Genomic DNA, 21,727 nt, shown 5'->3' on the forward strand with positions numbered 1-21,727 from the left:
TTCTAATATTTATATTCCCATATTATGAGAATTGGTTGTCCACATGGCTCTTAATGACAGGTAGAAAGGGAGAGGGGTAAAGAAAGGCGTAATTTTTTTAAAAGATGGCAGTAAATTTATTGAACAGAGATTTCTCGATAATTAAAAGTAAGTGTTGTATATATTTCCCCCCAGAAAAAATTAGCATGATCAAAGCAACTACAAAAATATGCCAAACACCAGGCATTGAACTATAAGATTGTCAACATCAAAGCCAAATAGAATGAGTTCCCCAAAGCAAAAGAAAAAGTAATTGTTTGTTAGACTTCTGCCTGTGGCCATCAGAAAGGTTACCTTAATTTGGCCTTAATGACCTATAATCACTTTTAGCATATGGCTTTTCAGACTGCTATTATTCAGCTTGATCTATGGATATAATGGAAAACAGAGCTGTGGGTATAATTAAAATAAGTTCCTGTAAAAGTGAAATACGTACGTTGCTAATGTGTAAATGACTAAATAACTTAATTAGGTGAAATGAAGTGCACTTATAACCACAGATACTTAAACCAAATCATGATGATGTTGTATACATGTTGTATACTCTTTAAAAATGTTTTTAAAGAATTAACCAAACAGTAGGACAAAGAAATACAAAGGCACTAGGACCTATGATGTACACTGGTTAACACTGATTCCTGCATGTAAACTAATAAAGCAAAACCTAAATGATCTTTAGCTGCCAAAAATATCAAAATTCATACGAGATTACTTTTCTTTTGGGGAAAAAAGTAACGGATTTTGGCAACAATTAAATATAAGAATAACCTAGTGCCTTAATTTTGGTTCCAAAGCTTGCTTTTTTGATACATATTTTATTTTACATTGATAATTGATAGATTGGGGAGAGGGCAGGGAAATGGGTAAAGGCTAAAATCTCCATACATAGCCAGAGTTAAAATTATACTAGAAGATGGCTTGTAAATAAATAAATAAATAAATAAATAAATATTTTGCTGTTTGGGGTTTTGCTACTCCATGAATCTAAATAAACATGACATAAAATTACTTGGAAGCACCTTTCTGATCGTACCAGGAAAAACATGGAAGTTAAATCCACCCAAAAAGGATGCTCCCTGAAGCAAGATAAAGCAGCCAACAAGCACAGTGGGAAAAGAGTGTGAAGTGCACATGTGGGGCCTTGGTTCAAAACACAGCTGCTGGATCTAATTTTAGGCCAACTGGCCTTGTCAGTGTCTCTTAACAAGGAAAAAGACCCCACTGAATATTAGGAGCTTTAAAAAAAAAAGGCACGTAATAATATTCATTAGTTAATTTATCTACACTATTACTGCTGTTTTATACCAAAAAAAAAAAAAAAAAAAAAAATATATATATATATATATATATATATATATATATATATATATGTATATAATGCAACCCATCCCTGAGAAGAGCTGAACCAGTGCTGTGAAAGGTATTTCAGTTAAGTAAGTTTTATTCCCAAAGAAATGACCCATGATGGGCCCACAGAGATGTTTATGCAGCAAGTAACACAAAACTATTGACATGTTCAATAAAGAAATTCAAGTATTTGTGAGCACTCCATGTAGGAAAGTACATAAATGAAATCACAGATTTTCCTCAACTCTGTTAACAGTGTTAGCTGCTAACCTTTGGTGAGCTTTTACTATGTGTAAACCTTAGGCTAAGTGCTGTATTTGGATGGGTCCATTTGATCTTCACAACTCTATAAGGTAGGCCCTATGAGTAGTACCATTTTAGAGAAGAGGAAACTATCCAAAGCTATAATTTCTTCAGCAGTTAGGTGACTAAGATGTGTGGCTATTGGTCAATAAGAAGACTTCTCTGATTTTGCTTTAATGATCTCTTTAAGAAAGGCACAAACATAAAAGATTTCGGCACAATCTCATATACTTCCAGACCCTTAAATAAATGAAGCAAAAAACTTTACTTATCAAGAGTATTTGCATCAAGCATCACCATGAAGCATTTGAATACAGATGGGATTACTTACTAATATACTCATCTTAAATTAAAAATATCATAAGTGTAAAATGCATTTAACACACCTAATTTACCAAACATCATAGTTTTACCTAGCCTACCTTAAACATGCTCAGAATACAATATCCAAACAATACTGGCAACATAGGAGACCTCAAAGTATCTGTTGTCTGCCCTCCTGATGGTGATGGCTGCCTGACCTGAGCTGGGGCTCGCTGTCGCTATCCAGCAGCAAGAGAGACTATCATCCTGCATTATCACTAGCCCAGGAAAAGATTAAAATTCAAAATTCAATTACGGTTTCTACTGGATGCATATTGCTTTTGTGCCACTGTAAATTCAAAAAATCGTAAGTCGAAACATCGTAAGTTGGGAACCATCTATACTAATGTATACTAATTCCCTTTATTTTTCAAGAAAGGAGGCACATAGAAAGTCTGTAATGTTCACTGAGTGATCTCTAGATCCCTATTGACAAAATTGTATGCAAAATATTGAATCTTCATCTTATATGAATTTTCTTATGGAAAAGTGTCACATCTTTCATCAGATTCCCAAAGTATTCTATGGTTCCAAAAATGTTCAAATTCCCTGACTTGCACACCCTGGCCCTGGCCCTGGCCCTGGCCCTGGCCCAACTTTGGGCATCATATCCCCACTTGCTCACATTATTCCATTTCTAATCTTAGAGAACTACCTGTGATTTCCAAAGTTCACAATTGCATATACTGTACTTTTCTTTCAGCTCAAACTGTCCTTCAATTTTCTGTCTAAAGATTTCTCACTCATCTCTCAAGGCCCAACTGATATCCAATCCCTGTGAAGGTCCCTTTGGCACTTACTGCTACTCCAAGGATTTTGATTTCCTAGTGGTGCCCGATACGTGGACCTCTAATGGAGAAATCAGCACACATAACAGCGTTCTATGTAAATGTTCATCTCCTTGAGTGTGAGATGAGCTCCTTGAAATAAAAAACTATGTTATTTCTCACCATTTTTACTATCTCAAGCATTCAACATAGTCCTTCCCATATAGCAAAGGCTTGGTACATTTACTAAATTAATTGATAAGTGAATGTATAAATAAAATGCTATAAAAGAATCAATTATTGGCTTTATCTAATTAGGTACTATATGACACAAAATTCACAAGTAAGAAACAATGTTTCCCCATACGATCTTCATACCTAATATTTATTATTGACCTATTTATATTCACCCTGATTCCAATAATAATGTGATTCTACTGTTCACAAAATTCTTTCACATACATGCTTTCCTCACAACTTTCTACTTTTAGCTCATGTTTCAATTTTTAAATAGTTTGCTTTGTTGTACAAAAGACATGCTCACTATTATATTATTATGTGTATTAAATGTATAGAAAAATATAAAGAAAATAAATACCACCCAGAAAAGAAAATGTATGACTGTTCCACTTTTCAAAATTGTAAACTCACTCTTTGAGATTTAAAGTGAGCTGTCCCAGATCACAGAGCCAATAATGAAGAAGTTGGAGGAGAAGCCCATCTTTTCTTACACAAAGGTCTAGAGCAGCGGTTCTCAACCTGTGGGTCGCGACCTCTTTGAGGGTCAAACGACCCTTTCACAGGGGTTGCCTAAGACCATCGGAAAACACATATAATTACATATTGTTTTTGTGATTAATCACTATGCTTTAATTATGTTCAATTTGTAACAATGAAATTGGGGGTCACCACAACATGAGGAACTGTATTAAAGGGTTGTGGCATTAGGAAGGTTGAGAACCACTGTCCTAGAACAAGGGTGGGGAACATCCAGCCCACGGGCCAGGCCATATAAGACTAGAGTCTAGAATACGTATTTCTAGACCAGTGGTTCTCAACCTTGGCTGCACATTAGAATCACCTGGGAATCTTTTTAAATCCTGATTTCTGGGCCTCATCCTCCGGAAATTCTGTTTCTTTATTACTAATGTTGTGGCCCCACCCCATAACAAAGAAACAGAATTTCCGGAGAATGAGGCCCAGAAATCAGGATTTTAAAAAGATTCCCAGGTGATTCTAATGTGCAGCCAAGGTTGAGAACCACTGGTCTAGACAGGGGAGTTGCAAGCCATGACCTCCCCCCACCCAGCAACATCCAGCTGCTGCCTGTTCTTGTAAATAAAGTTGTACTGGAATGCAGTTATGGTCTTCCGTTTACTTGTTGTCTACAGCTGCTTTCATTCTACAACAGCAGAATTTAGTCCTTGTAACAAAGTGTATGGCCCACAAAGTTGAAAATGTTTATTATCTGGTTCCTTACAGAAAAACTTTACCAACCCCTGCTCTAGTCTTTCATTCTAGTTTCAGAAACATGGGTTTATTCTTTGGGTCTTTAGTAGAGAAAATTATTTCTTCCTTTAAGGAAAGGGTTTTTTTTAGATACTATATACATGTAAGAGGTAAAATTCATACTAAACATGGGCATGAGTTCTTTTAAATTGAAGCTTTATAAAATCAAAACACCAAAATGAATATTCAAACCAAATGCCCTACAATAAACAAAATGTTTAGTATGAGGGCAAGAGCCATGGAAAGCACTGGGGAAACTCTGGACAGAGAAGTTAACTCACCGGCACTCGCACTGTCCCTTTTCCATGTACCGTTTTGGCCCAAAGAATCCAACTCACCCAATGACACTTCCCAAATTTCAGTTCCACTTTCTTGATTTTGGGCATAACTAAATACTAACGGAATATATACCGTTAATACTTTCCTTTGTAAAAAATTAACTTTAAAAAAAAACCACGAGCCCTGGCCGGTTTGGCTCAGTGCATGGAGCGTCAGCCTGCGGACTGTAGGGTCCCAGGTTCAATTCTGGTCAGGGGCATGTGCCCAGGTTGCCGGCTTGATCCCCACTGTGGGGCATGCAGGAGGAACTGATCAGTAATTCTCTATCATCACTGATGTTTCTAACTCTCTCTCCCTCTCCCTTCCTCTCTAAAATCAATTAAAAAATATTTTTAGAAAAAACACGAAACTTAGTTTTCTCCTAAGAATAATATCTACTAGTATAAAATCCAGGCCTAGTTGTACTAATTAAATTTTTTCTAAAACATATTAAATTACAGATGTATATCTATACTAATAAGAGGGTAGTATGCTAATTAAACCAGATGTCTTCCGGACAACCATCGGAACATCCTTCCTGACAAAGCCAGGCCAGGACGAAGCCACCTACCCGTGGTCCTAGGGGCACCAGCGGCGGTGGCTGTGGCCTGAAAGAGGGAGAAGCCACCCGCCCTGTGGTCCCAGGCGCCAGCTGCAGCCAGGACAGGCAGAAGCTGCCCACCCCGCGGTTTCGGGCGTCTGCGGCTGCAGCCTGGGAGAGAGAGAAGCCACCTGCCCACCTCCAAGGCGCCTGGGGCTGCAGCCTAGGCGAAGCCGCCCACCCACGGTCCCCTGTGGCTGCAGCCTGCCTGGGTGAAGCAGCCAGCTGGAGGAGGGAATCCTAGGTCCCAGGTGTGGGGCCAAGGCAGAGGCGGTTAGGGGCAATCAAGCCAGCAGGGGAGCAGTTAGGTGCAATCAGGCAGGCAGGCAGGTGAGCAGTTAGGAGCCAGTGGTTTTGGATTGCGAGAGGCAAGTCCGACTGCCGGTTTAAACCCGATCCCAGTGTCATCCCTGATTTGGGATGACATTTATCTGGTAATAAATTGTACATGCAAAATGTATGTGAAAATGCAAAAGAAATATAATGTGAGCATAAGAAATGTATATGACCTTGACGATCCAATAAATGAACACAACAGGAAAGAAGTTTAGTAGCTTCCAATAACAAGACTATCCAGTGGGATCAGGCTTAAACCGGCAGTTGGACATCCCCCAAGGGGTCCCGGATTGGAGAGGGTGCAGGCTAGGCTGAGGGAGCCCCCCTCCATGCACAAATTTTGTTGTACACCGGGCCTCTAGTCAACAGATAGCCAGCCAATCAGACAGAAAACAGACACAATAATTGAATTTTAAAAAGTTGCTATGTTTCCAGCTAATAAAAATACTCATCAACAATTCAATATTACATTGTGTCACTTCTCAGAGAACTCACTTAAGTGCTCTTTATTTAACTTTTGTCATCTATCTGTAAACTCAAAGACCTTAGAGCGGTGTCCTGGGTAATGAAAGAGTAAGTAAAAAGCTTGATCCATAATGAAATGTCAACAATATCATGGCCCCCTAGAACCTGATGTACATATTACATGAAGTAATACATGTGAAAGAACTTTGTGAACTGTACTCACTATAGCAATTTGTAAGAGTCTGTCCAGAGAGAACTAAGGCTGAAGATATGGAACAAGCTCTCCTCTTGGAGTTCAAACACCTAGGTTAAACCAAGGCTCTGCCCCTACTCTACCTCTATGGCCTTGGACAAGTCAGGGGATTCTCTGAGTCAGTTTCCTCTTTAGTGAGTTGCAAATGACCTGGGCATTATATAAGACAGTGACATAAGAATGCCTGGCATGTGGTACTCGGTGAGTGTGAGTTCCCCAATCCCTGATTTGGGATGACATTTATCTGGTAATAAATTGTACATGCAAAATGTATGTGAAAACACAAAAGAAATATAATGTGAGCATAAGAAATGTATATGACCTTGACGATCCAATAAATAAACACAACAGGAAAGAAGTTTAGTAGCTTCCAATAACAAGACTATGACTAAACTTTAAATGAACATGGTCTATCATCCCTCTTAATCAGTAGATTCAAATCAAAATACATCTATAAGCTTATTGAATTATTTATTAAATAAATCCAGTATTTACTGAATTAACAAAAGTTTTAACTTAGATTAGGAGATCAAAGAAAGCTTTTCTGGATAAAGGGCATTTCAGATGAGCTCTGAATGGAGTTAGCCAGCAGAGAGTTAAGGGATAGGTGCTCCAGAGCATGTGCAAAGGTCCCGAATCAAGGAAAAAATTGGCAAAGTCCAAGATCTAAAATATGTTAAGGAGTGCACAGCAATTCTAGTTATTCTATAATACTAAATGTGTTTCTAATAGTGAAAAAAAAAAAAACACAACAAAACAAAACACTGAAGTTGGAAGATGAAGTGCTCTGTTTGACATCTTAAAAAAACACACACCTCACTCTGGCTGTTTTGGAAGCAGAGAAAGAAATTGAATATAAAAGATAAATAGCTCTACAAACTAACACTGGAAGGCACAAATTAGTGCAATATATATAAAAGCTGTTATCTCGGAAACAGACAAGATTGCTTAGGACGAAAATACGTATGAAAATAACAATAGGCATGCACTGACTGCCTACCACGTGTTAAGACACGGGTTTAAGTACACGGCAGGCATTAATGATCCCAACAATAAGGAAACAAGGTCATACTGCTAGTAACTGGATGATAACCAATCCAATCTGATTCCAGATTAAGGCATTATAAAGAAGCCCAGGTAAAATCCCCAAGGGAATCCAATATTTACAATTCAGGCAAAAGAAGAGCAGCCAGCAAAAAAAGAGCTGGGGGGGGGGGGGGGGGGGGGAGCGGGGGGGGCCGGGCGGGGACGGACACTAGAAAAATGTGGTATGGAGAAGTCAGATGCATAGAGTTTCCAATAAAACTGAACATTTTATTCAAAAAGTTGTTGATTTGCCAACTGGCTTGGCTCAGTGGTTGAGCATTGACCTATGAACCAGAAGATCATGATTTGATTCTCAGTCAGAGTACTAGTCTGGGTTTCCAGCTGGACTCCCAGAAGGGGGCATGCAAGAGGCAGCCAATCAATGTTTCTATCTCTCCCTCTCTTTTCCTCTCTGAAATCAATAAAAAATATACATATTTTTAAGTTGTTGATTTAATGAAATAATATTGCAAAACATCAAAAAGAAAATGAGAAATCAGGGTGAAAGACAGATATCCTAGAAAGGAATGGCAATTAGATTGACAGCAGACTTCTCATGAGCCATAATGGAATTCAGAAGATAGTAGAATAAAATCATCAGGATAATGAGGAAAAACAAAAGTCAACCTGGAATTGTGTGCCCTGCAAAATTAACTTTGAAGAATATCAGGACATTTTGGATAAACAAAAATACAAAAGTTGACCTTGAACATCCCTATACCTAAACACTTCTAAAGGATATATTTCACCAAATACAAAAATGATACTATAAAGAAAGGCTAAGATGTCAGAGAGTGTTGAGCAAAGAAATTAGTAAACTATAAATCTAAACACTGTCTATAAAATAATCATATCTAATTTGAAGAAAATATTTTCAAGCTCAAAACTAAAATATTCTAAGTAGGAATGAGATTAATGTAAGAAACAGTATTTCCTGACCTTAAAATTGGTTCAAAGGAGAGTTAAGACTATAGGCAATCTTTAGACTTTGTCAGATAACAATGCATAACAGAATCTCAAAGGTAACCACTAAAAGAACAGAAATAAATTCCAAACAATGGTACTAGAAAATGAAATAAGAAACAAACAAAACCTTAATTTATTTAAAGGAATGACAGGAAAGAATAAAGTGTATAAAAAGCAATACAAATGGAATTCAAGAATTTTGATGGCAGTTATCAAAGCTACCATACTGCACCATTCCAAGAGGCACCATTGTAGTCGATATAACTGGCCTAAACTGAAGTACAAAATATGTAAATTGATTTAAATAATTTCATATTACCTGATTAGATTAAAATAAAAATCCAGCTGTAGTTGGCACACCTAAAGCACAACAACATGAATGGACTTAAAATAAAAGTTCAAAAAATAGACAGACTAGACAAATATTAGCCAAAAGAAAATGGGATAACTATACTAGTAACAGGAAAAAAAAACAGACTTTAAGACATATAGCAGAAAGAACGTGACCACATACGAAGTGGATAAAGGGTTCAATTAACAAGAAAGATCTAGTAATTCAAAACTCAAATGCATACAATTTCAACATGTATAAAGCCAAAACACAGGGAAACGTTTGCAAAGTCACAAGCAGAGAGGATTATTTTAATCTATTTATCTCAATGACAAATATGTCAGACCCCTCACCCCTCAAATAAACAACCATTACTAAAGGTATAGATGACTGTAAGGCACAATTAACAAGCTTAAATTTCTGGACACATATAGATCCTTCTAGACATATACATTCTTCTCAAGCACACAATGGAACATTTACAAAAACTGATTAATTAAAACTGACAGTAAAGAAGTCTCACAAGAACCAAAGAACTATTGTCATACAGAATAGTTCTCTGACAACAAATTAGTAACATTAAAAGTCACTAATAAAAGAATAAATGACATTCATTGGTAAAATTTCTAAGGTACCAATAATATTGCAAGGGTCAAAGATGAAATTATATTGGGAATTTTTAAATACTTACAAATAAAATATAATGAATATGTTACATATTAAAACCTATAGAATACAGTGACAGCAGAGCACTGAAGGCATTTTATTGCCTTAAGTTCTTACATTTGAAAAAAAATAATGACAACTTAACTAATTAAGTGGTCAACTTGAGAAGTTAGAAAAAATTATTAAGCCCAAAGCAAAGAGAAACCAGGCAATAATAAAGATTAGAAATAATGTAGAGCCCTAACCGGTTTGGCTCAGTGGATAGAGCATCAGCCTGTGGACTCAAGGGTCCCAGGTTCGATTCCAGTCAAGGGCATGTACCTTGGTTTCGGGCACATCCCCAGTGGGGGGTATGCAGGAGGCAGTTGATTGATGTTTCTCTCTCATCGATGTTTCTAACTCTCTATCCCTCCCTCACCCTTCCTCTCTGTAAAAAATCAATAAAATATATTTTTTTAAAAAAGAAATAATGTAGAAAACAAACACACATAAAAATAATCCACAAAGCCAAAAATTGATTCCTTTTGAAATGATTAATAAATGAGAAAAACTTCTAGTGATTTTAATCAAGGAAAATGCAAATAAAATCAGTATTGAAGAATACAACTTAATTATAGAGTCAGTGGAGATTAAAAAGCTAATAAGGGAATACTACGAACTTTATGGAAACTAACTTAAAAACTGATATAAAATAGAATTATATATATAATTTTAAAATTATTGGGGGGGAAAGTGAAATTCTCATTCTCAATGCTTTAAAAATTCTATCAGTGGTAAAATTTTCTCACACCAGGTCCTGATAGTTACAGGAACAAGATTTACCTAGTTTCAATGAACAGATTGTTTCTGCCTTATACAGATTCTTCCAGAGAAAACAGAGTGGAAATATTCCCCTATTCATTTACAGGTCAGTATAACCGTGTGGCCAAACCCAGACAAGGACAGCAGGAGAAGAAATATTATATACCAATCTTATTTACAAAAATAGATGCAACATACTAAAGGAAATATTAGAAAACAGCCCAAGGTATTATTTTTTTAAAGAGTGATAAAAATACATCATAATCACATTAGCTTTATCCCCAAAATGCAAAGGGAGTTTACACAGGAAAAATATAAATGTCACTGACAGCGTTAACAGAGTAAAGGAGATTTTTAAAAATCATAATTTAAATATATATGGAAAGTATTTTATATAACTCAATATCATCCATGATAAAACTCTTAGAAAAAAATATATAGAAGTAAAGGTCCTTAATGGTATCTATCATCATCAACATCAACAGTGAAAATCAGGAAAGAGACAAGGATACCCACTATTGCTGTTTCTGTTTAACAACTATGTGCTTGAGGTACTAAATAGTGCAGTAAGAAAAAGGAGGGGAAAGTAGGCCAGGTATAGACATTTCAAAATAAAAACAACAGAAATGTCATTATTTGCACAAGATATGACTACCTATATAGAAAACTCTGAAGAAAGCACAAAGGCACTTTTGGAATTAATAGTTTAGCAACATAGCTGAATATAAAAATCAATATACAAAAATCAACCGCATTTATATATACCAGCAACAAACAATTTGTATAGTTAATTTATAAGAAAATACCATTAACAAGAGTAAGAAAAAAATAAGGTACTTAAGAATAAATTATCAAAAAATATTTAGAAGCCATGGAGAATATTATAAAACTTTATTTTGTGATATTAAGAAAGACCTAAAGAAATGGAGAGATACATGAGTAGAAATAATAATTAATAAAGATGCAGTAAATAGAGACAGACTCATAGAGAGCAGGCAGACAGCTCTGGGGGGGAGGGTCAGGTTTGGGGGGGAGGGATTGAGAAAAAATAAAAGAGAAAGAACTCATTAACACAGACAACAGTGTGGTGATTTCACAAGGTGTGGAGGGGTGTGGTTGCAAGTGGAAGAGAGTTTGGGGGGATAAATAGTGATAGAAAATAAATAAAGAAAAAACAGAAGCAAAAATTTACATTAAAAAAATTAATGTAGCCGAAACCGGTTTGGCTCAGTGGATAGAGCATCGGCCTGCGGACTGAAGGGTCCCGGGTTCGATTCCGGTCAAGGGCATGTACCTGGGTTGTGGGCACATCCCCATTGGGAGATGTGCAGGAGGCAGCTGATCGATGTTTCTCTCTCATCGATGTTTCTAACTCTCTATCTCTCTCCCTTCCTCTCTGTGAAAAATCAATAAAATAAATTTAAAAAAAAAATTAATGTATTTATTCTCCCCCACCCCCCAATAATCACTGGTTTCCATGCAACTTCAATAAAAGGCTCATGAAACACTTTGACAAGCTTATTTTAAAATTTCTATGGAAGAACATAGGCCCCCAAATAGCCAAAAGTAAAATGTGTATATGTAAGACAAAAGAAGGAAAAAGAAGGACTTTGTCTACCAGATATCAAAAGTAGTAGCCCACCTTGTGGCGTGGCTCAGTGGTTGAGCATTGACCCATGAACCAGGATGTCAGGGTTCAATTCCCGGTCAGGGCACATGCCCAGGTTTCGGGCTCGATCCCCAGTGTGGGGCGTGCAGGAGTAGACAAACTGACCATCAGATTAGAATTAAAGGTCTCAGAATGAAAGACCCTTACAAATACGGAAATGTATACTATCACAGAAGTAGCATCGTCAATGCCTGCGAAAAGGATAGACTTTTCAGTACATGACTATAAAACAAATGGGCATCAAAACATTTATGGAAACGTGGAATTAGACCTCTTCTCACTCTACAAAATCAGTCCCAACTGTATTAAAAACTTAAATGTAGAAATCAAAACTATGAAATCCTTTTTAGAAGAAGCATACAAGAGAAAATCTTTATGACCTGGGCATAAAGATGGATTTTCCAACTATGACACAAAACTGGCAACGGAAAAGGAGGGTACAAAGACAGGTCATAAAATAACATGACAGAAAGACTCATTACCCAAAAATATATCAAGAACACCTAGAAATCAATAAGAAAGAACAACAACTCAATAGAAACTGAGAGGGAAGGGAGATTCCACAGAAGAACAAACAGAGCATAAATAAACACATAAAGAGATGTTTCACCAGGGAAATACAAATTACCACCACAGCCAAATATATTTTAATCTTATACCAACTAGATTGATACAAATTAAAAAATTTAATAACATCAAAGGTGGACAACTATATGCATCAATAGTAATCCTTTATGCTGTCTATGGGAGTGTAACTTGGTAACAAACTTTGAAAAACAATTTGGCACTATCTTGTCATGTTGAACATTCACATAACTCTACATTTTACTCACAGATATATATGCTACAAATATCAACAAGTGTGCATCAAGCAATATTCAAGGGGAAAAAATGGGAATCAATTCAAAGGTTTACTAAATGGAAAATGCATTGATAAATTGAGGTATATTCACCAGTAATAAAAATAAATTAAGGCCACATTCAATAAGAAATCTTAAACATATGATACTGAGTGAAAAAAAAAATAGGTAGCACAGGCAATACAAGAAAGACACCATTTTTATGATCCCCCATCAAGTAAAGCCAGACAACATATTGTTTAAGGATGCATATACATGTTATACAAAGACTTTAAACAATAGAATATTTACCTCTGGCAGGGAAGAGAGGGGAAGTGGATAAGGAAAGACCCCACAAGGAGAGGCAAAGGCTCTGATATTGCTCTAGTTCTCGCGTTGTCTAGTAGGTCCATGCATCTTCACTCCTTTATTAAGCTTCATAGTTTATATATGTTACATGTAAAATTTTATAGGTGTCAAACAATACAAGGTAAAATGTGCTTTGAAATATTTGGCTGGTTATTCTTAAAATATAAAGCATATGGGATAAAGGGATACAGACACAGCCAGTATCAACAACAATTAATAAAACTCTTGCTATGAAGGAGGGCAACAAAGAGGACTGTGATCAGAGGGGAAACCAATTTGGAGAAAGAGTTTTTGTTTGGTTACTTTTTTTGTGTGGTGTTTTGTTTGTTTTTAATTGTGAAATATTTCAAGCATAAAATTGTCAACCATTCTCCTTTTTCCCCAAAAAAGATAAAGCATTGCAGATACTGTTGAAACAGTGTGCCTCCCCACCCCAAAAGGAAAGTAATTACATTTCATTTTATTTTTTAACTCAGAGTTGCTAATGCATGCCTAGATGCTGCAGGAATTCTCCAGGAGGCAGGAACACGTGTGAATGCTGTCCACTTGCATCAGTATTACCCTGCTAATTCACCAGCAGCAAGGCCAACGGTTTAGGAAGCTCTCTGCTCAGTGCAGATGGTCCCACGCCTCTCCTTTCAGCGCCCTTCTAATGAAGAACACACAGAACTCTAGGGTCCTGGAGCCACGAAGTACTAACTGGCATAAATATCAGGATCCAACCCCTACCCACAGCATCCCTCCAATGCTCTAACTCAGCGATTTTCAACGAGCGTGCCGCAAGAATTTTTAAAACATGCAATACTTGACCATTGAGTCAGGGACATTGACCTCTTTTCCCTTCGATTGTCAGATAAAACCATGACAACAGCCAACACAACAATAGCCATCCAGTGTGCAGGAATCAAAATTATACCTATCTTTTTTTGTCAGATTGGCAAAATATATAATATATATTTTGGTGTGCCACAGAATTTTAGTAACTAGTTTATGTGTGCTACGAAATGAAATAGGTTGAAAATCACTGCTCTAACTAGCTGGCCTATGCACAGATGAGATACACAGATGAGAGGGACAGGGACGGGGACAGGCACAGTGATAGGGATAGGGACAGGGATAGGGACAGGGACAGGGATAGGGACAGGGACAGAGACAGGGACAGGGAAAGGGGCAGGGATAGGGACAGGGACAGGAACAGGGACTGGGACAGGGACAGGGACAGGGACAGGGATAGGGATAGATAGATATAAAACAATACATTTTCTTCAACTTGAACAGTAAATAACCAAAGGATGGAAATATTTTTCCTAACTAAAATGAACTAACACACATACTGGTTTGAGAGGTGACTCTCAATAGTAACCAATAAGATCAATGAAAAAATGGAGCTGGGGGGAGGTATAAAAAGAATGACATGGTCAGAATGAAAGAGGGAGGCCATCATTAGAAAGGAGGCAGTATATTAGCTGTGATGTGTACATATGGGAAGCTTCACTTTGTTCCTAATCAAAAGTTAACAGATAATTTTCCCTCCTGGAATACCTCAAAAAAATACAATCAAATAATAGTGTTTTATCTCAAACTATCATACAAATCAAACCACCCTCCTAAAGTTCACCAGCAAAGCAGCTCAGCCACCTGTTGTGGATGTGCCATCTGATAAGGGACTACAGGCTTTCAATGAATCCTATTCAACAGGGCAAACCACACCATCGTGTTTACTGGTAATAAGAACATAAGCTACAGGTGGCTGAAACGATGCGTTATCACTGAAGACCATGAAATAAGAAAGAAAAGTTCCCTTTCCCTTGGTCTCCCACTTCTACCTCTGCACCCTCTCACAACAGATTTGCATAAATCAAACCTACCACTTCTCTCAGAAAATAAAAAGCACTTCTATGGTGCTTGGTTGCTAAAAAGGCAGTGGATATCACATGGTAGCTGAGTGAGGTCTCCGTTACTGTTATAAGGTATAAAGTATAATAAATTTGAAAGTATTAAAGTTATAGGAAGCTGCACAAAATAAAGCAAGTGCCCACGATAAATGTTCCCCGGTGGACTAAAGTTACAGGTTTCAAATAGGGTCTGTAGTTCATTCTCCAATTTCACCACCCACACTGTAGGACCAGCAACCCCATCTCTCACCTGGATTCGTGCAGAAGCCTCATAACTGGTTTGGGCCACCCACACCTACTACCCTTGAGGCCTGGGTTCCAGGCTGCAGCCAGCGTTCCCAAGCACAATCTCATGGGCAGTGCACTGCAAAGACTCCCCATTGCTCAGCTCAAACCATGCTGGAGCCCCTTCCCAACCATGACCTTCTCTCTCTTAGTGGAACCCGTGCCTCCAGCCACTTCCCTCCCCCTGCCCCCATCTGCCTGACATCATTCTGAGTGTACAGGTCCCAGGGAAGCCTCTAATGCCACACAACTCTCAAGTGTAGAAGTTGACATTTCTTTGGTTGATGATTCAGTCAGTGTCTGTCTCCTACATTTAATCCATACAGGAACGCAAGTGTCTTGCTCATCATTTTATTTCCAGCTCCTAACATGGTCCTGACACATGGTAGAGGTTCAATAAATAATTAATTTTAAAAGTAAATACTTTTTCTCGGTATATATTCAAAAATAAATATAAATATAAAAACTTCAAGTGTGGGAATAAAAATGTTAGGCATGCAGTTGTGGGTAAAAGCAAGTTTACAGTTGTTCCTATGGATAATAATGCAATAATTAATAAATAACAATACAAGAATAAACTGTTTCACATACTCACAGCTGTAAACCTACTTTTACCCACACCTGTATGTATCTAGTGCTCCTGAAGTATATGAATGCTATCTATAAGTCCAAAATTTTAATTTCTGCTCCAGAAGGACCAACAGAAGTTAGTTGTCATGCCTCCCAAAGAATCTCTGATTGTACATTCATAACAATACTCTTACAGGTCTAACTTCTATAAGCCTTAGAAACCATTCTCCTTCCTTAATTATACTCATGTAGAAGCACACAAGTACACAGATTCTAGGATTTCTGTTTCTGAAGTCTGCACTTAGTTATATTTGAAATGTATTTTTTAAAGAAATCTAACTCTGTATTTCCACATCACTAACTAAAATACTTTCCTATTGAATCACTGTAGGACTTTTACCTAACAACAGCAACATCGTGCTCCATTACAATGGTGAAGTTGAAATTTTTCTTTATATCATAACTAGAGGCCCAGTGGGGAGCGGGAGGAGTCCCCTCAGCCCGGCCTGTGCCCTCTCACAGTCCAGGATCCCAGGGGGAGCAGGCCTAAGCCATCAGTCAGAGATCCTTAGTGCTGCCGCAGAGGCTGGAGAGGCTCCCAGCACCGCCGCTACACTGGCCAGCCATGAGTCGGCTTCTGGCTGAGCGGCACTCCCCCTGTGGAAGTGCACTGACCACCAGGGGGCAGCTCCTGCGTTGAGCATCTGCCCCCCTGGTGGTCAGTGCACGTCATAGCGACCAGTCGTCCTGGTTGTTCTGCTGTTAGGGTCAATTTGCATATTACCCTTTTATTATATAGGATTGCATCACAAATCGGAAAAAGATATATAATACCATCCTCTCCTCAGTTATTGGTGAATATAATACCATCCTTTCCTCACCATAGCTTCTAACACTGTAACTTGACTTGGCTCCCAAAAAACATTTATTGAATGAATAAAAAAATGATCAAATAAAAATTACTAATCTATAAATATAAAAGCCTAAGCAACCCTTATGGCCAGTCAACTGAACGACCGGTTGACCGGTCACTATGATGACGCACTGTGCACTGACCACCGGGGGGCAGACGCTCAATGCAGGAGCTGCCCCCTGGTGGTCAGTGCACACCCACAGCCAAGCTCCCGCGGTCCCTCCCCACCACCAGCTGGGTGGTCAGTGCACTCCCACGGCCAACCTCCCGCTGTCCCTCCCCCTAGCAGGCCGGTCCCGATTGGTCCCAATCAGCCAGCCAGGCCGAGGGACCCCACCCACGCAAGAATTCGTACACTGGGCCTCTAGTTAATAAATCAACTGTTACTCCAGTGAACTATATTCACACTGGGAAAAAAGAATAAGATGATATGCATGCATCCCTTTCACTTTTCTGAAAATCTCAACATCTTCTAAATAACCAGGCCTTAAACAACAATGAAATTTTTAAAGTAAAATTAATTGAAGTAATTATGAAATAGCCTCACCTTGTCTAAAATATTTCTCACCTACCAAAACCACACAGGAGTAAAGTGTTGAATTCTTGAAGGAGAGGAGCAGTGCAAAGGTACAACCATGTAAAAGAACATAGTTATACATGGACTGAAAAGATAAACTGAAGAATAAGAAAAGATGAAGAAAATCAGGGGAAATTTAGGGAAGAAAAAAAATAATAACCTTGTGGCTAAAAGCAACTAGATGAAGAATCAGAGTGCCCACAAGAGAACAGAAAAGCATTCAATGATTTGGGAAACCAGGCAGCAGACACTGGTATTCAAGAATGCAAACAACAAACAATTATTATTGGAACAAGAATTGAAATTGACATTGTTTGGTCTTTCTTTTCAAAATTACAAAATTAAATTATGTATAAAATTCTATATTAAATCTTGTAATACTACCACTTGATGATAAATTTGTTTTTTTTCAGAGTTTAAAAAATTCTGAGTTGCAAAATATCCAAATGTAAGTCCCTTATTTCTGAAAGTGAAGAAAAAGTTTTGGGAATACACAAGTTTGTAACTGATATTTTTTAAAAATAGGTCTAAAATATTCTTTGTCATAAAAATTTTGTTTATACTCTGAAGCAAGCACAATCATTCATTAATAAATTCTTCTTAAGCCAATTTTACCCATCAGTTGCATTTCTGGCATCCTGTGGAAACTGGGACTATGTGCTACTCTACTTGGAGGTCACAGAGAGAAAGACATCTTAACTTGAATTCACCAATACCTGAGGAGAGGATGGTATTATATATCTTTTTCCTACTTGTAATGTAAGTATGATAGATTTTACCCAAAGGTCTATCTGACCACTTCATAATGTTTTTACAAACATTATTAAGTTTTTGCTAAGATCACAATATCTTTCAAAATGTTTTCTAAATGCATTTCTGAATGTATTACCTGGCAATAATAACTATCACATTTCCCTGCAAGCATTTGAATCAAAAATGTGGCATTGGTAATGTTGATGGCAGCGATAATAAAAATTATAAAGATGAGTATTTTTGCAAACTGAAAATATTTTTAAATATACTATATAAAACCCCTCTTGAAGTTCACTGAAGAGTTTCAAACTTTTTTCAGTTTTAAAATACAGGCTTTGAGATTCGATCACTTTGTCAATATCAAATAGCTACTTAGCAATAAACAATGCAAAAGAATCTAGATTTCCAGATCTCAGTTAAATAACTTTCTTCAAGGTAGCTATTGCTGTCAATCAAATAAATTTCCATTGCTGAAGGATATAATAGGAAGAGTTTGAAACTGGAAACATAAAAACTTCAATATCCATCCTGATACTACCATTAAAAACATATATTTTTGGATGGAACTGAATTATAAACGCTAACATCCCCCCCCCCCCCCCACCACCACCACCAAAAAAAATCCCAAAATCGGAAAAGAAAAAAAAAAAGCATCCAAGACAGAGATGTTTGCCTGGAAGTCACTGCAGGTGCCTGGACCAGAGTTGATGTCACCGCAGAGCTGCGGAGCCTCCTCCTCTGTGCCTGCTTCACAGTGATCTTGACCCCAAGCACTCTATCCCAATACCCCCAGGTCAAAATCCCACACCATTTTTCCTGTCAGAATATATGCCCTCTTGGGGCAGGGCCTATCTCCCACAAGCCCTCTATGTGGTATAGTTGCTAATACAGGGATCTGAACACAGCATATACTGAAAATATATGGTGTCCCCAAAACATGTATACACACACTTAGAATAATTATAAAATCAGTGTTTATTAAAATACATTTCATTTTCAAAACTGAGCTATCAGCTGTTAAAGTATGTATACATTTTTTGGGACACCCTGTATATTTAAATGCACCCTCAATAAGAATGACTATAGGTAACCAGCTAGGTAGATAAAGTATCCTATCCCCATTGCCTACATATTAAAACCCAAGGGGCAAAACTGAACCTATGCCAGAAATCTCCAGGTGGTGATATAAATAAATATACCTTTCTAAACTATTATCAAGTTTTACTAATCTTAAGTGAATATAAGAGTAATGACTGACAAGGTACGCCAAATTTGCATGTTTTTCCTGTCTTGCACTTCAGCATATTACACAATATCCAACCTAGTGTCCACAACTATCATTTCAATATCCTCCTTCATTAAAGCTCTTTTCCCAGTTTAGCAGTCTCTAAATATCTTATATTTAAGACTTAACTTGAGAAATCTGAAATTAAATCCTCCCATTTAGATTCCTTGCAATTCAGCTAAGTACCCCAAAAGGGAATGTTTAAATTAATGGAAGATTAAAGCAAGGAAGAACATTCTAAAAGGTATTCCGTAATGGGGCTTTGTCACTACCTTCTCTGTTTTATTGGAAAAATAGTCTTTTCCCAGGGGGGCTAACAGTTTATATGGCAAGCATTGGTCCAGTTTAACTATTTGAAGTTAAAAATGTCAGAGCAGAAGAAAAGTTTGTAATGGAAACGCTGACATGCCATGAAGTAAAGAAGCAAAGGCAGGTGCTCCTGGAACCCAGGGTCATAATTCAATCAAGCTGTATTTTGACGTCATCTGTTACAGAAAAAGCCAAATGGTTTATGAACAGCAACAGAACCCCCGAGATTAAATTACAGCCCTGATATTTAATCATGAGTCTTACTGTGTTATTTCTAATAACACAATACATTTTAACAGTTATTCGTCAACTGCCTTAGCCAAATTAGAACACGTGATGACAAGTGAGCCGGATTACGATGTCCATCTCTCACTGAATTTTTATTATTTTTTCAGAAATGGTAGATTATACAAGTTTTCCTCTTAAGAAATATACAGTTGGTACCAACGGATTGAGTCCAAACCTTAATTAAAAGCAGCATGGGGCCCCTAACCAGTGGGTCAGGACATCTGTATTTGTGTTCTTTTATGGCCAAATAACCAACTGTATGATCTGGACAAAAGACATGTAGCCCTCCCAAACCTTGTCTCTTTACCTAAGAAATAACAGAGCATCTCAAAGTCTCCTGAATATCTAAAGTTTTATAAATTATTTACCTGAAAAATAAAACAATATTATGTAGTTTCTTTGGGATTCCCTGAGTATCCAAGTGCAAAATTTTTATAGCTGAAAAGATGGAATTTTAATTCAATTAAAATCACTGATCAAAGAGACATTCTAGTACATGTGGAATTGTAAGTTAAACTTTTAGAGGCAATATCAGCATCAGCAAATAAAATGGGTCTTTAAAAAGTAATGTACAAATACTGTTGAATGTGTGAAAGGTTGTTTGCAAAACAAATCAATACAGGCACATCCAACAATGAGTTGCAGTTAATAAACTCCATATAGTAATTACCACCAATGGCAGTCTAGAAAGTCATTCATTAAATGTTAATTGTCACACAAAAGTACAAAAGCATCCACTTGAACAATAGTGTAGCTGCACATTTAAGTAAAATACTTTCTTACAGCTCAGAAATTTATCCATATAAACTGATTTTAAACACACCTGGGTATTTGATATGCTGATTAATCGGGCCTTATTTATTTTTGAAATGAAAATAAACATGACAACCTTTTCAACACTTTTGTTATTCATATATGAGTCTGGTATAAAATATAAATATTACTTACAGCGAAGTGCTACCACTCTTCTTTAAAGATTAAATTGCTACTTCTCTTATGTCTCTCTCATAAACATCAAGAGTCATATGGTTTAAAACTATACACCTGAAACTCCTGTGCATATTTTATTGCTGAGTCTAAGTGAGCACAGATTTTGAAAATGTATTATAAACTTGGTGGTCAATTTTAAAAATTTTATTCAGAGTAATAAGAAACCATAACAAAAGTAACCTTTAAAAAAAAAACCCCTATTATGTACCTTACTTTCTCTAATACTTAGCACTATCTAATTAACTTGGAAGAACACCTGGTCATACAAAATAGCTCATAAAAAAAAAATAAGGAAAGAGGGAATTTTTTTTCTGTTTCTACCTAGCTGAATTTCGATCCTACGTCTGTGCAAGTTCTGATTTACTGAATACATAGATATAAATTCTAAAGGTTTGCCCAAGGACACTTTGGTTCAAGACTTGTAAACTGAAGAACGTTTAAAACACACCATGTTCCTTATTAGGCAACTTAAGATCTGTTATCTTGGCTTATGGGAACTGATCTAAATAGCATCATAATACTAAACGTTGAAAATCACAGGCCTGGGGCCCCCCGGACTCAACTCTGTGCCTTGGACGAGGTTGCAAACTTCCAATATAAAATATAGTTTACCATTAGGAGGAAATGTTTGATCTGTAAAGCTTACAAAATGACTTTGTTTATCATAGCAGATGAAAGCAAAAAGAAATAATTTTAAGCTCAAAACAAAACTGTTTATATGACAGTCTTTACTGCTTCATGATTCTAAGCATTTAAGACAGATTCGAGCAATTAACAGCATAAACTTTCATTACATAGTTCTATTATATATGTTTATGTGACTTAGCTGCTCAT

The 21,727-nt window shown here is 37.0% G+C and overlaps 1 protein-coding gene across 12 annotated transcripts in view; it reads right to left on the minus strand.

The window, feature by feature from the left end:
• The window catches only part of TCF4 (transcription factor 4), a 339,169-nt gene that overhangs the window by 307,467 nt on the left and 9,975 nt on the right, over positions 1–21,727 (minus strand). Inside the window, exon 1 of one of the 12 annotated variants that reach the window (XM_070420336.1) lies at positions 2,853–2,919. The exons of the other annotated variants lie outside the window; for them this stretch is intronic. The gene's annotated coding sequence lies outside the window, so the exon portion shown is untranslated. Of the gene's footprint in view, positions 1–2,852; positions 2,920–21,727 lie in introns of those variants that run through there. 12 annotated transcript variants of the gene reach the window in all.

The sequence above is a fragment of the Myotis yumanensis genome, unplaced genomic scaffold (assembly GCF_028538775.1).
Source record: "Myotis yumanensis isolate MYYU_CA2020_CCGP unplaced genomic scaffold, mMyoYum1.0.hap1 SCAF_7, whole genome shotgun sequence".
Lineage (NCBI taxonomy): Eukaryota > Metazoa > Chordata > Mammalia > Chiroptera > Vespertilionidae > Myotis > Myotis yumanensis.